Below are 15,350 nucleotides of genomic sequence, written 5' to 3'. Positions count from 1 at the left end.
CATATTCTATGAAGAGTAAAGAATTCATGTAACAAGAGCATGGGGAACAAGGATAGAAGGGTAGAAAGTGAAATTAGAGAATAGTCAGGGACCAGCTTATACACACCTTTATATATAAGCCATGGAGACTCAGGTTCATTTTTTATTCTAAATATGTTGAGAAATTTTTGGACTATTAAAGTTTCTAAAGGCTGAGAATTTTACATGTAAACCTATGAGATTTATATTTAAAAAAAAAAAAAACAACTTGGCTGACACGTGGAGAATGGATTTGGGGGTGGCAAAGAAGAGAACTGGGAAGATGTGAGTGCCTCGGTTGAAGCAAGGATGCTCATTGCAATTGTCCATGGAAGAGATGTTGGGAAGTCATCCTTAGGACCAGCAGCCCAGGCGAGAGGTGCACGGAAGGAGGCCATTCTGGAGTCAGAGCCGCAAGGGTTGAGATAGGGCACGTGTTGTGGAGGTGAGAAGGGGAGATGAGGCAAGTGTGTAACAGGCCAGCCCCACCTCTGCTGACGTGGGCTTGAGGTGTGGGTGAAGGGAGGCCTGAGTCTTTCCACCATGCCCCAGAGGACTTCCCAGACACAGGGTTCAGGTAATGATTTTTAATCACTGCTACTGAATGTCACCTTGATCATAGTTGTCAGGAGAAACTTTGCTGAGGATTAAGGATCTCAACAGTTCTTTAAAGAATCATTAGAGTTTGGAAGTTTGTATGAAAAAAACATAAAGACAGCAGAACACAGCTTCAAAAGGTTTGAGCGGCAGGGAGTAGATTAGTTTGTGTGAATCAAGGATTCGTATAGGAGAGCAGAGAAAAGTACACACGGAAAGGAAGCCTGGGGTCGTTATGTGGTGAACTCTGAATGCCAGGCTAGAAATGGTATTTTTTATGGCTTTATAGAACCAAAAAGTCTCTTTTAGAAAACCTGATGTGAAATCATAGCAAGGGGATTGATCTAGCAGCGTCCACAATGGCTTGGAGGTAGGGAAAAGTCCAAAAGTAGAGAGGCAACATAAAGCCTTTCAGGAGGGATTAATTATCCATTAATCCATTCACCTATCCAGTTAAAAAGCACTCATTGAATATCTGCTGTCTGCAAAAACCCATGGTCACCAGGACTTTATTCTTATCTAAAAGCCACATCTAGATGGATACTCCAAAGAGAGGTTAAAGTACAATCTCTTAAATCACAAAAGAAAATGTCTGGAAGAGCATCTTGCTTCTACCGTTTTAACACAGGGACATTACAATTCCTAGTCTGGGTGTGTTGGTGCCCATGCACTTGATCTTTTCCAAGAGATAGATTTTTAAATGCCTTTAATGATGTCCTATAAATTAATTGCATATTTTATATAGACTCATAAATAAGTGTTTGGCTGGCTACCTGACTGATAACTTTAAAGAATCAGACATAATAATTTAAATACAACTATTGTTTTATTTGATAATATTATTATAATTTTATATTATTATTTGTATTATATTATTATTTTACATTAATATTATTATATTTTATATTATAGTCCATGTGATTTACATATAGATGTATTTTACCTATAGATAAAAATGTCACTTAACATTGGATGAAGTCCTTTTTAAATAATATAGGTAAGGAGAAAACTATTCAAATTCAAGTCTTTTCTTTGTTTAAGAATACATGATATGTGGTGTGAATTTTTGTGAGATGGAACTTCTAACAGTAACATGTGAAGTCCCAGCCAATTGTATTTGATGCTGTACCCTTGACATAAGGACACATAATAAAAAACATAATAAACTATTAAGAGTATGCTCTAGGAATTTGAAACTAAGATAACCATTTGATTTTCTGGCCTGAACAGAATTGTGGCTAAAAATTGAAGGAAATTCACAAAATTATTTTAAAAAATAATTGGTAAAGGGGAGTGAAAGCTACTGCCAGCCATGGCACTGTAATTTTAACAACGACGAGCATTTTGGAGACTGGCTTCATGTTCCCACTTCTTCCCAAAATATTTCAATTCTGTCATTAGGGAACTCTTGTCTAATTTTAAATAAAATTTCAATACAAAAAAATGGTACTTGAAAATCATTTAGAAATCATATTTTCAGGAATTTTAAGTAGACAGTTTTGCTTATATGCAAATGTAATTCTGCTCTGGGCTAGAATGAATTCACATAAGAAAGAAGATTTAAAAATGTTTTTATAAAGTTATGTATCAGTTTTTATATGGGGGGGAGAATTTGTCAACTTCTAATGTTGACTATTTTGCTATGAATTTATTCAGAGTCTCTCTAGTTACTTTTATACCTTTCCTTTGAATCCATTATGGCCAAACACATGTTAAACATTGTTCTTTATTCTATCCTAGAAAGTAAAATGTAACTCTGGGCTTTAATTACTCACATAAGTAAATTTTTCAAAGATGAAAACTATCTGATATTTTGGGTATATGAACTTAAACAGAATGACTATAATACATGCTTAGGTGTTTATAGTCAAAGTTATTTCTTTCCACAGCGTTTTTGAAAACTACATTTTGTTTTCAAGGTCAAACTTGTATTAGAAAATATGCTGATACTATCACATTTTCATCTAGAGAACTTTAGAAACTGTCTAGAAAACATGAAAAATGTGTTTATGGTTCATTGTTAAACAATATGTTGAGTAAATCATGAATAAAACTTTAGACAATTGCAGCAAAACGGGTAAAACTGCATTGCATCTAATGCAAAATTCTTTATTTTATTTAGGAACACATTGGTTAATGAGCAATGTTATGAAAGGGGAAAAAGAGAATGGTTAATCGAGATGTAGCATTGCTCTAAAGCTCACTTAGCAAAACCAGCAGGCTGTGTCTTAAGTCAATTTCCAAGTGAGGCAAAACAAGTGCCTCTATGTGTTTGAAAACCAACCAAAATCAGCACAATTCATGACTACAAGATCCACAAGTGTTTAAGCTTGTTACATTACTTTTCAGTGAACTTGAAAAGAGATCTTGAAGTCATGTCCAACGGTCAACTAATAAAGCATAAACTAGTCACATTTCTTTAACAACAAAGAAAATTAGAATATAAACGTGTGTTATTTGTACAGCATGATTAAGCTTTTTGGTTCCTTGACTGAGAATTTTGATCAAATGTCTTCATAGAGAATGTCGTAATACCTAAAATTGGCCATGTGATAAAACTCAAGGTAGAAATGAATTGATAGACACCATTCTATTTCTTCTGATCCTATATCCTCTGTTTTGACAGAGCAATGGTGAGTGCTTGAGGAGTAATGTTAGCTCAGAGATATTAAAGAGCTTACTTATGCAGCAGGTGAGAATAGTGTCTTCAGGGCAGCAATTGAACCAGTAAGTGAACCCAGTGCTGAACAGGGGAAACCGTGTTTATAGTCTTTGACTCCTGTTGGCATCTACTTTTATTCTTTGCTTTTATTGGTTAATAAAAATTGATCAGTATACTTCTTGAGTTTGCCTGCCTTTGTGCAACTATTAAAAATAGCTTGATATTACAACCGGAACTGGCCTAACAGACACAAACCTAATCATTTATACCCCCACATTAATCTGAAATTAAAAAAATAAAAACAACTTTATGATGTTGAAGGTAGATGATTTAATGATCTAAGCAGACCCTCAGAAAAAACAGCCTCCAACTCTTACTGAAGGGATCAAGAGACTTCATAAAAATCAAGTGATATTTGAACAAGATCTTAACTTTTACATTTAAAATAGTGGGTGGGAAACACAAAATCTTATTCTGAGCTTTTAAATTCTATTAACTAAGGAAAAGTGAGCATTGTTTTTAATAAGTCTATGTTATTGATTTTTCAGTTAAGCGAGCCAAATGTGTAGTAAACTGTTTACGGTGAACATTTTGGGGAGAGGCATTAATCAGGTCATGAAATCCGTCCTTTTATGCCTCTCTTCTTTTTAATGCATCGAGCCGTGTTCGAACTTACCTTGTACACAGTACTCTAGAAAGCACTGGGCCTGGGTACTATGAATTACATGTGTTAATTTTCTTTTCATTCATCCATTGAAAAAAATACACATTAAGCACCTGCTATTTGCCTGAAACTATACTTGGGAAAACAATGATAAGGGAAAGCATTAATTCCAGTAAGTCCCAAACTGCAGTTGTGACAAGTGTTAGCAAGAAAGAAGGCAGACTTGGAGCAAAAGAGAATGTGAAGGCCAGATCTGACCCCATCAAAGATGTCCAAAAGGTCTTTTCAGAGTTCTTGGCACGAAAGCAAAAATACAAAGGAAGCTTACTGATTGACAAGTGAAGTCAGGTGTCAGGAAGGGGGAAGCCCCTTCCAGGCAGGGGAACGTTGTGTGCACAGGTAGAGACTTAGGAGCAGAGCAAGTTAGCGGAGTGAAGAAGGCCAGTGTGTGGGAGGGGCATGAGTCAGACCTTTCTAACAATATAGGACAAATACTGATGTTTTTATTTAATTATTTTTTTTATTTAATTATTGATACATTATTTTTATTTATAATTTAATTATTAGTTATAATCCATGCATTTTCCATATTTTATAGTGTAATGTTTCAATGCATGCATATACACATAGCACACTGATCAGATTGGGGTAGCTACCATACTGAACATTTTAAACATTATCTTTTTATGGTAATAATATTCTAAATCTTGTCTTCTAGGTATCTTGAAAATATGCTGTATTGTTATTTGAGGGAAAGACACCAAAGCTTTCTTCCTGTCCAACTGTGACCTTCTAGCTTTACGAGCCTCTCGTGGTCCCTCTCGCCCCCAGCCTCTGGTAACCTCTACTCTACCTTCTACTTCTATGAAATCACCTTTTTAGATTCTACAGGTGAGTGAGATGGCGTCATAGTTGTGTTTCTGTGCCTGGATTATTTCACTTTAAATGCTTTCCAGACTCATCCATGTTGCCATAAATGACAAGTTTTCTTTCCATTTTATGGCTGAATCGTAGTCTTCTGCGTCTGTATTTGTATATGCATTTTCTTTACCAATTCACCTATGGATGCACATTTAGGTTAATTCCATATCTTGGCAATTTTTCATAGCACTGCAACAAGCATGGAGGTGCACCCATGATTTTGTGTTTCTATGAAGTGGGAAAAACTACTGAAATGTTTTAAGCAATAGTTGAATTTATTAGATTTGTGCTTTGAAAATATAATGCTTTCCACACGATAAATCTGGACAACTTATTAATAAGCAAGAGTGGATGTGGACAAAAAGTTAAGGATAGAACTCCAGGGAAAGAATATAGATTTTTTTTTTAAGGAAGTAAATCAGATAGAATTTACTGATGGATACCTATGGGGGTAAAATATGATCCCAAAGCATCTGGTTTACTTAACTGACAGAATCAAAATGCCATCAATTAAAATGGTAAACACTGGGAGAGGATTGGACAGGAAAGGTTTTATTTATTTATTTGTTTGTTTATCTTAAATTATTATAGGGTACAAATGTTTTTGGTTACATAGACCCCTTTGGATATGCTTGAGTCATGGTTATAAGTATGCCCATCTCCCAGATAGTGTTCATTGTGACCATTGGGTAGGTTTTTTTCCCCTCCCCCCTTCCCCTCCCCTTTTTGATTTCCACTGAGTTTTACTTCCCTCTGTCCCCATGTGCGCTCATCAGTTGGATCCAATTTAGTAGTTCACTTAGGATAATGCTCTCTAGTTCCATCCAAATTGTTGCAAAAAGTCTTCATTCATTCCTCTTCATGGCAGAGTAGTACTCCATGGTCTGCATATACCACATTTGAAGACTATTCCTGAGTCCAATTTGGGAGGAATTGGGTTCAAGGTGTACCTCAGAGAAGACATTGGAGAGGTTTATGTCTTGGTTAGATATGTGGGTCTAATATTTATAAGGAAGACTGAGTTAGAAATATACATTTGTGATAATTGAAGCTATAAACATAGATGATCTTAAAAGAGAATAGAAAGAAAAGAAAGGGAACAGGATTTGGAAGTGAATCTTAACTTACCCAAAATTTTATCTTAAAAAGCCCATTTTCTAGAAAGAAAAATATACATAAATTCTCAGCATTCAACTACACTTTGTTAATGGCTGTAATTGTCCAATTTCCTTCCATGTGGTCCAAGACAAAACATAGGCTGGATTGGCAAGGAGTTCTGGTCAGTGTAATGGAAGAAAACCATAGAAATATCCAAGAGCAATTACACAAGGAAGAGAAGAATGAGATCATTTGGGGGGAAATACCATCTAATCTTCAATGAATGAATGAAGGGGAGTTTGAGGCTCCATGTACTGGAACGTAGCATGAGACAAGGGTGGACAGAAGGTAAATGGGAAGGGTGGGTGATATGAAATGCTCAGGTCACAGGTGCAAAGAGCAATCAGGAAACAGTGGAAATATACATGCACAGGACAGTTTGGGAGCACAGAGGATGTAGCTTCTAACTCCCTCTAATGGAATCACAAGGTCTTTATGAATTCGGTAGCATATGCTAAATGGTAGTTTTCCTTGTGAACAAGGAAGAGACAATAAAGTATATTTTTTAGTAGAAAGTATTTTTAAGTTATTTTAGAGAAGTGATGAAACCAGTTTTACCACTGCTCATGGAATGAAATATGTGAAGAATTAGAGAACAAATTGAAAAACATTCTCTTAAAGGAAAAGTAGAAGATGGGAAATGAGAGTAAATAGGAGACCACCAAAAAATTGAGGATTGGCTTTGTATAAAATTTTCTCTAAAACCTTCTCTGACAGCAGAGAACGGGAGGATGGGTTCTGATGAGAAATTAATTGTGGAGAACATAGAGGGATGTAAGGGCAATTATGTCTCATTGTAGGGAAGTAGATGGTATTATTGAGAGTGAGGGAGAGGGTGCACAAATCAGTTTAGGGAACTGAGTAATAATCGGTGTGCCGTGGATGTTTTTCAACAGCAAATATGACTATTTTCTTAAGCTCTGTATGTATACATATGTCAGTCTTTGACCCACATATGAACATACGTTATATGTAATACATTTATATGTATTACATAAGTGTATATTACCTTAAAGTGTGTATGTAATACATTTTATATGGTTTTATAATAATATATGTATTTTTACTTTTTTTTGTCTTTTTTATTATTAAATCATAGCTGTGTACATTAATGCGATCATGGGGCACCATACACTGGTTTTATATACTATTTAACATATATTTTATCACACTGGTTAACATAGCCTTCCTGGCATTTTCTTAGTTATTGTGTTAAGACATTTATATTCTACATTTACTAAGTTTCACATATACCCTTGTAAGATGCACCACAGATGTAATCCCACCAATCACCCTCCCTCTGCCCATCCTCCCACCTCCCTCCCCTCCCTCTCCCCCTTCCCCATATTCTTAGGTTATAACTGGGTTATAGCTTTCATATGAAAGCCAAAAATTAGTTTCATAGTAGGGCTGAGTACACTGGATACTTTTTCTTCCATTCTTGAGATACTTTACTAAGAAGAACATGTTCCAGCTCCATCCATGTAAACATGAAAGAGGTAAAGTCTCCATCTTTCTTAAGGCTGCATAATATTCCATGGTGCACATATACCACAATTTATTAATCCATTCGTGGATCGATGGGCACTTGGGCTTTTTTCATGACTTAGCAATTATGAATTAGGCTGCAATAAACATTCTGGTACAAATATCTTTGTTATAATGTGATTTTTGGTCTTCTGGGTATATGCCTAGTAGAGGAATTATAGGATCGAATGGCAGATCTGTTTTTAGATCTCTAAGTGTTCTCCAAACATCTTTCCAAAACAATATATGTATTTTATAAGATATGTATTTTGGGTCTTAAGTAAATAGGTAGCAATAGGTCGTCATTAACTGTTTTCTGGTATTTGTCTTGGCATAAATACTAGAATAGATACTCTGCTATTTTACACTATTGTTTTTGACAAAATTATATTGCTTGAGAAACAATAAAAGTCTTACAGCAGCATATGAATTTGCAAAATTTTGATTCTTTTTAGGAAAGTTAATGAAAACAATAAGAGCCAGCATTTACTGAACAATTACTATGTTCTAATTCTATACTGAGTATTTCATATTGTGACTTGGTCCTTATATGCTTGGTTTCATCATTTTATCATTACCAGTTTGTAGAAGCCAAAATTGACCAGTTAAATCATGTGACCAAGATCACTGCATCCTAAGTGGGAGAACAAGGTTCTAACTGTAGTCTGTTTGGGTGCAGAGGCGTTGGCTCAAACCATTCCCTAAGTTTACCTTGATAATGAATTATTTATTTTTTTATAAATTAAATCTCAGCATTTTTTAAAATTTACCTCTCCAATTTTTATATTTCTTGAATTTAGGCTTTTATAAAGCAATGTAACCCACTTGGTTTCCTAGGGGTATCTTAAGGTACTTTACATAATCCCTTTCCCCATCAGCAACATACACACACACACAAAGAGGCACAAATACATATATTCACACAAGCACACACCTGACTCCTAAAATCTTAATGGATAATGTGTGCTTTTTCTTAAGAAAAAATTTATTTAAGAACAAAGTGAAAGTTTAGAGCACTTCCAAAGAGAGTTGGAAGTGGGTCCCTCTCATCAAAGAGCAGATAGAGGTCTGAGAGACCAATATTATGTGCTTTTAATGATGTTTTCATGGAGCAGTGCAGGAAGAGGTTCTACTACCTGTTACACTTTAGGACTTCATAGAAATCCTCTTAAAAGGAAACGTCCACTAAAGTTCCTTTTACACGGCAGCTGCTATAGCTATTTTTCTTCTTCTAAAACCTCATCTCTAACTTCTGTTTATCTCCTTCCTTTCCTCGTTTATAGCTCATGTCTTGCTCTCATACAGCAAAAACTTTTTGGAAGTTTCTATCCTCCTTTTTATTTCTATATGCTCCCATTTGCTGCTCATCTACCAAAGGGCCACAAAAACTAATTTTCCTCCAGATCCAGTCTGCAGTGGGGTGAAGAAAGGAATCTAAGACTTGTTTTCTGTCATTGGAATTTGAGACACCAGATGGTAGCAAATTACACTTAATTTATTTGAATGCTTATGATGTGTTTTATTCTAGAAACAACTAGAAATATGGAGTTAAACCCTAAGACTAACTTACATTTATAAATTAAGTCCTAAATTATGGATCCCAAATTTAAAAGATGCATACTACATATAGTAGAGCAGTGGTTCTCAACCTTCCTGAGGCCGCAACCCTTTAATACAGTTCCTCATGTTGTGGTGACCCCCAACCATAAAATTATTTTTGTTGCTACTTCATAACTGTCATTTTGCTACTGTTATGAATCGTAATGTAAATATCTGATATGCAGGATGTATTTTCATTGGTTGCGACCCACAGGTTGAGAACCACTGCAGTAGAGGGAGGGCGGACCACCTCCCTGCATGACCATCCCACATATGTATGAGTGCAGTAGGCCTGGTTCCTTATGTTGGTGACCTCTATGGTTGACCAGTTTGCTACAGTCCCGTGTCTGGTCAACTTACTGAGATTATTCTATATATTTTTTAAATTCTGCTTTGAAAAAATATGAGCTGAATAACCTGTGCTTCTTTTATAAAAACAAACAAACAAAATACCTTGAACTTGACTTTCTATGAGAATGTATTATCTATCGTTTCTTTAAGCTAAGAAACATCTTATCAGTAATGCTATAGCTCTACTTTCTGATTCACAGTATCTTCATCACATTGTTTTTTAGGAAACCACATTGAGTATATGAGTCTATAAAGACTTTTAATGAAAAGGAGATATTTAATGAATATCTGTCCCAATTAAATATATTTCAAACATATAGAAAGGACCAGCAGGACATAATGAAAGCAGCCTAGTGTATAATAATCAATTTAATTATTAATGTGAGAAACCTTAGATGCAGTTGAAGTACGTTTAAAAATAATATGCTCAACATACATCAGTGGATATATTAGCACCTCCAATTTCAGCTATTAAAAAGATAAAAATAAAAGAGCAAAAAATAAAAATTAACTGAGCATAAACCATTTATAGAAGCTCTTAAATATTTTTCCTCTGCTTCAAATTGAAATGAAGTACTGAAGCCACATTTTGAGGCTGTTCTCAACTGAGACACAGAGCTAACTGTGCGAGGGAAATCGGAGAATTTTTTGCACAGATGGTCTGCACACAACTTGCCAAATTCAGCCAACCCACAGGAGCTCTGGGAAAGCCTTTTCTGCCAGCAGGCAAATATAGTGCCTTTCAGATTTGTATCACCAAACCCCAAATCTGGGGACATAGTGTTGTGATATTGCTTATCTCTGATGAGAATCATAAATAACAAGAACATATAGCTAGGATAAAACTGTTCGTGATACAAATCAACGGGCTAAAAGTTTGGCCCTGTCCTGTCCTCCTTACAGCCGTTCCTGCCTCTCTCCAATCCTGTCTCAGTAATAAAGCCAGAGCCATTTGTTTAAAATGTGCATCTCATCCTGTCACAGCTCTGCATAAAATCATCCAATGGCTTCCTTTGACCTTGGAGTATAACCCAAATACTTGACGCTGCAGGTCCTGATGGCTTGATCCTGCCTGTCTTCAGGTGGTTACGGAGTAGCTCTCTCTCAGCGATGAGGTTCTAGCCCGTGGACATTAGCCAGTTCCCATCTGTGGAAACAGACCACTGTCTAGCTACCTATCTTCTGAGACTACTCACCAGCTCACCTTGGCCCTTACCAAGTTAACTGGAGGTCATATCCGACGTTTGTTCAGGAAATCCTTCTCCGACTGATTTTCACCCACACCACCACTAGATCAGGTTGCTCTGTTTATGGAATTTCACAGCATCTTAAGTTTTCTTCTAAGTAAATTAGCAAAGTTTAACCAAGTGCCTGGAGTATATGTGTTCATTCAATTGGTAGAATAGTGAATGAATAGACTAAACTGTTTTTAAACACAACTTGGAAAATAACAGTAAACAAAAAGAGACTTTGTAATTATATTAAAAATGTTTGTAGTATAGATTTCAATCTTAAGAAAAGTAGAAATGAATGTAGAAATTATATTTACATACTTTTCATGAAAGATTTTTAAAGACGAGTGAAACAACACCTTACTACTTTCCTAGTTTATTGCTCAAAATGCAACATCCTAGTGGTGATAGTTGAACAAAACTCTGAATATTCTACAACCCCCTGAATTGTGCACTTTAAAGGGGTGAACTTTATGGTATGTAAATTATATCTCATTAAAACTGCATTAAAATGCAATGTCCTTGTGTAACAAAGAGAAAGACACAGCACTCACTAGCAATGGTTTATTCTCTTTTTGATGCTATCAAATAAAAAGAAATCCAGACTTAGGCAAAGACACACTTTATTGTAGAAGATTACTGAGCAGGGGGGAAGAGACTATTGCAATGGTGAGACCTCTTCTACCCAAAAGATCTCCAAGCTCAGGCAAAAGGGGCGTTTCTTTCATAGGGAAGAATAAATAAGGCTGGAAACAACCATGAATTGGGGAAAGAGAAAAGTGATAGAATTGCATAGCTGAGCTGGTAATGTCTTTGTGGTAGCTGATTCTCAGGGGGACGGTGAAGAGGGGGGTGTTCAACATTCTAGTGCTTGATGAAACTCAAGGATGGGCCAATGTTTAGGACTTGAGGGAAGCAGAGAGTCATGACTAAAGTCTGGCCAATTCAAATTAGCAAGCTTTTTGTATAGGTTGGTCAGCGATGACAAGCAGTTCACTTGGAAGACCAAGAATAAAAATGTGAGAGTCCATTGCCATTGGTAAGCAAAGGGGAATCCTCAAGTTTTATCTAAGTCACCAAGGGATGGGGGGCTGAGGAGGAGGTTCTGGTTTGTAGCACAAAAATGTTCTGTGTTTGAAATATTGTCACTTCATTGTAAAATATCAGAGTTTATAAATTTATTATTGCTTTGGGAAGCATTTCTGTGGGCATCCTGATAGAGAGGGTTAGAACATAGTTTTGGCAATAATTGTAGGCAGAATTAAATATTTTATGAGAAATACATTAGTGTAAATCACCATTTTAAAAAGTGAAACATGAATCACTACCCACAGAATTGGACTTCAGTGCAAGAGATCCTGATTTATCTTCACTGTGGATACTGTGTATGTAAATGCCATTTCTCAGAAGCATAAAACTCCGAGCATAATAGATTGGTTAGTGTAAGTGGTATGATATATATTTTTCAGGCAGTGCTAGTTTCATTAATCATATATTTTAAGAATTTTAAGCTTATTTTTTATGAGGCATTGCATTACATGTGGCATTGATATGCATGTGTAATTTATTACTGGGCAAGTGAATTATCCCAGACTATTTTATGTGCTTGATATATTGATTTTCAGTTGTGATAGATCATTTTAAGATTGTACGACTTTACTCATGGTGATTTATCCACAGAATCACACGGACTGTGGGGCCAGCTGATGCAGCCCTTTGAACACTTTCTATCAGCTATAAATAGAGTCGTTAACTGGAATTCTTAACTCCAGTAGGGAAACATATTTAGCAAGTTTAAAGAAATAATTTTCATCCAAGATCTAATTGGTTGTTGAATAAGTGCCCATAAAAATAGTTTAATATGTCTTTTTCTTCCATAATACTCTTGTAAACCTCCCTATTCTTTATAGAAAATGAAGTATACTGTCAGAAAAAGAGAAAACTTTCATCAATTTGCATATAAAGTCTATCTGGTGTGACTACTGGTTATCTTTAAATCTGTATCAGCTCACACACATACATATGCATCGACTTGAATTATTATTACCCTTTTACCTTGGAGGAAAGTCTCTTGGGACAGAGTTCCACAGAGAAAAAATATGCTGTGTCCATACACCCAGTGCGTCGTGGCCACCAGTAAAGATACTGCAAAGATAAGGAAAGGGAAAATTATTGTTAAATTCAGGCAGTATTTTTTGAACTACATATTATAATTCCCAAGGAAAAAAAATCAAGGTCACCCTAAAAAATACATCATTTTGTCACAAGTCTCAAGATACTTAAATCACAGGAGCATTTGAAGGAGCATTCCTGCTGGTAGAAGGGTTACTGGCACATACTAAGCACATGATAAATGTTCAATAAATTCAGGAGGGAAGGAGTGAGTAAAACCAAATTTGAAACTGCATGTTCCTTGTCACACGATCATCACAAATTGGGCCACAGAGGCAGGCGATTCTTCAGCACTTCCTAGCTCTTTGGCCTTAGCCAAGTTGCCCAACTTTCTGAGTGTTCTCAGATAAGAACAGTACCTGACCTCAAAGAGTGTTTGTGAACATTAAATGAATTAATATACGTAGGTCACTTATTAGACTTACCTGTATCAACCATTGTTTTTCTTCTTCTTCTTCATATTCATCTTCCTCTCTTCCCCTAAGTCTTTTCATGCATTTACTGTTTTCACCAATGCGTTGGTCGACATAAAAATAAGAGCTATACACGATGACGGTCTGATTCTTCTTTATTTGTTTAAATGCTGTAGAATAGCTTGCACCTAAAATGAAACATAAAGTTTCAGTTTCAATATGGCACTTTTGATATAATTTTCAACAGATTCAAATGTGGAAAGAACACTGATTATATGAAATGACAAATATGATTTGATGCTGTGTATTTAGAAGCAATGTATTGAAAGAATATGATCAAAGAGAAAAGTGTGCTTGGGTAAACAATATTATGACACATCCTTTTGAGACATGGGGCCACAGTTGCAGAAAAAGACAAAGTGACTCTAACGTCTCATGGATCTATAATTGTAGAATTTTTTTTTTTTATGGAGAGGAGAAGCAGCAGCCCAACTGCATTAAAAACAAAACAAATGGTTAGAAATCTCAGATGTTGTTGCAAAAGCTGCCACTAGATGCCATGCAGCTCTTGCTGTGTCCTCACAGAGAGTGTAGAACAATACCGCATCCTTCAGGCTCCTGATGGGCATAGGTAATAAGGAATTGAGGTGTGCATTAGAATTTGATAAAATTAACCGTCGCTAAGATTGTACCTACCTATACAGCAAAGCAACTATTTTGATCAAACTGACCTGCTGATTTAGTCAAACTCAGATTTAATTAATTTGATAAGTTTGCTTTATGGATTTGACAAATACTTGCCAGGCTTTTATCCAATTTTTTTTTCTCTAAATATAGATTGAAAACACAAGTGCAGTCCGTGCTGTTCCATGCATTTATTCAGTTTAGCCTCTTAGGAACACTTATGCATTAGTATCATAGAACATCACTGCGTTTTGGGTCTGTGCCGTGACTTTAGCAGAGCTTATTTTAGAAGCAGAATCATTTTGGACTCTGCTTAAGAATTGTATTGATGGTATAATAAGAAATAAATACTTAATACATGTTCACAAATCAGAGAATGCTCCTTTTGTAATTAAGAAAATAAATTTTAACAAGTTAGTTGACGTACTCAAATTTAAAATCGAATATCTAAACTTTGATTTTGAAGTTGGCATACATTTTTTTCTTTACCAGCTATGCTTGGAGAAAGTAAATGTAGCCTGGGGGGTTAGGGCCTGAGCGCTCTGCCTTCGTAACATTCTGGAGCTTTTGCTTATCCACATCTTCCTAATTGTGCCAAAAATTGCCTGGCCATTTATTCTACCTGAATTTAATTTTCTAATCTATAAATAGTTTACATGAGAATCACATGCAATAATATGTCTTAGAAACTTCGTAAATTTATATTATTAGAGAATTAAAAAGTTCTGCCCATTCGTATCATTTTCATGTCAGTGGGGTAGGAGGCGGCCCTGGAATTTTTCCTAATCTCTCCAAGAAAAGTTACGGGTGGAGATTCTGGTTGTGTGAAGCAGTTGGGGACAAGGGACAGACTGGTGTGTTTCCTAACCACCTTTTTTCCTAGCTCTGTTCTTTTGGAATTAGTTCCATTTTTGGAACTCCTTTACCTTATGGTAAAAATCAGCCTCCCCCACCCCCCCACCCCGCTTTCATAAAATAACACCAACATTAGGTTGCATTTGCCACGGCCCTTTCCTGCTGTAGATTTTTTGTTGACACACCTCCCCGTCACACTCGAACCCCACACTGGCATTTTCTCCCTGGCAATGTTGCTGTAGACTCTGTCGCTGCTCTCCCATCTGACTTCCCTATTTCCGTCTCAGACCTTCACCTGCTTTCTTCTTCTTCTGTGAGCATGACACTTCCGTTATGTAGAGTCAATTTGCTATCTTTAGATGCACTATGTCTTTCCATGTCAATTGCTTCAGACATAAAGGCCTCACTTAAAGTGGTCTATCAAGACACTTCCTAAATAAAAATGATTCTACCTTGACTGGAACTCTTGATGCCAGCTGTAAAAATTGCATTCTAGT

This window comes from Nycticebus coucang, chromosome 6 (genome assembly GCF_027406575.1).
Source record: "Nycticebus coucang isolate mNycCou1 chromosome 6, mNycCou1.pri, whole genome shotgun sequence".
Lineage (NCBI taxonomy): Eukaryota > Metazoa > Chordata > Mammalia > Primates > Lorisidae > Nycticebus > Nycticebus coucang.
This window is presented reverse-complemented; position numbering follows the sequence as displayed.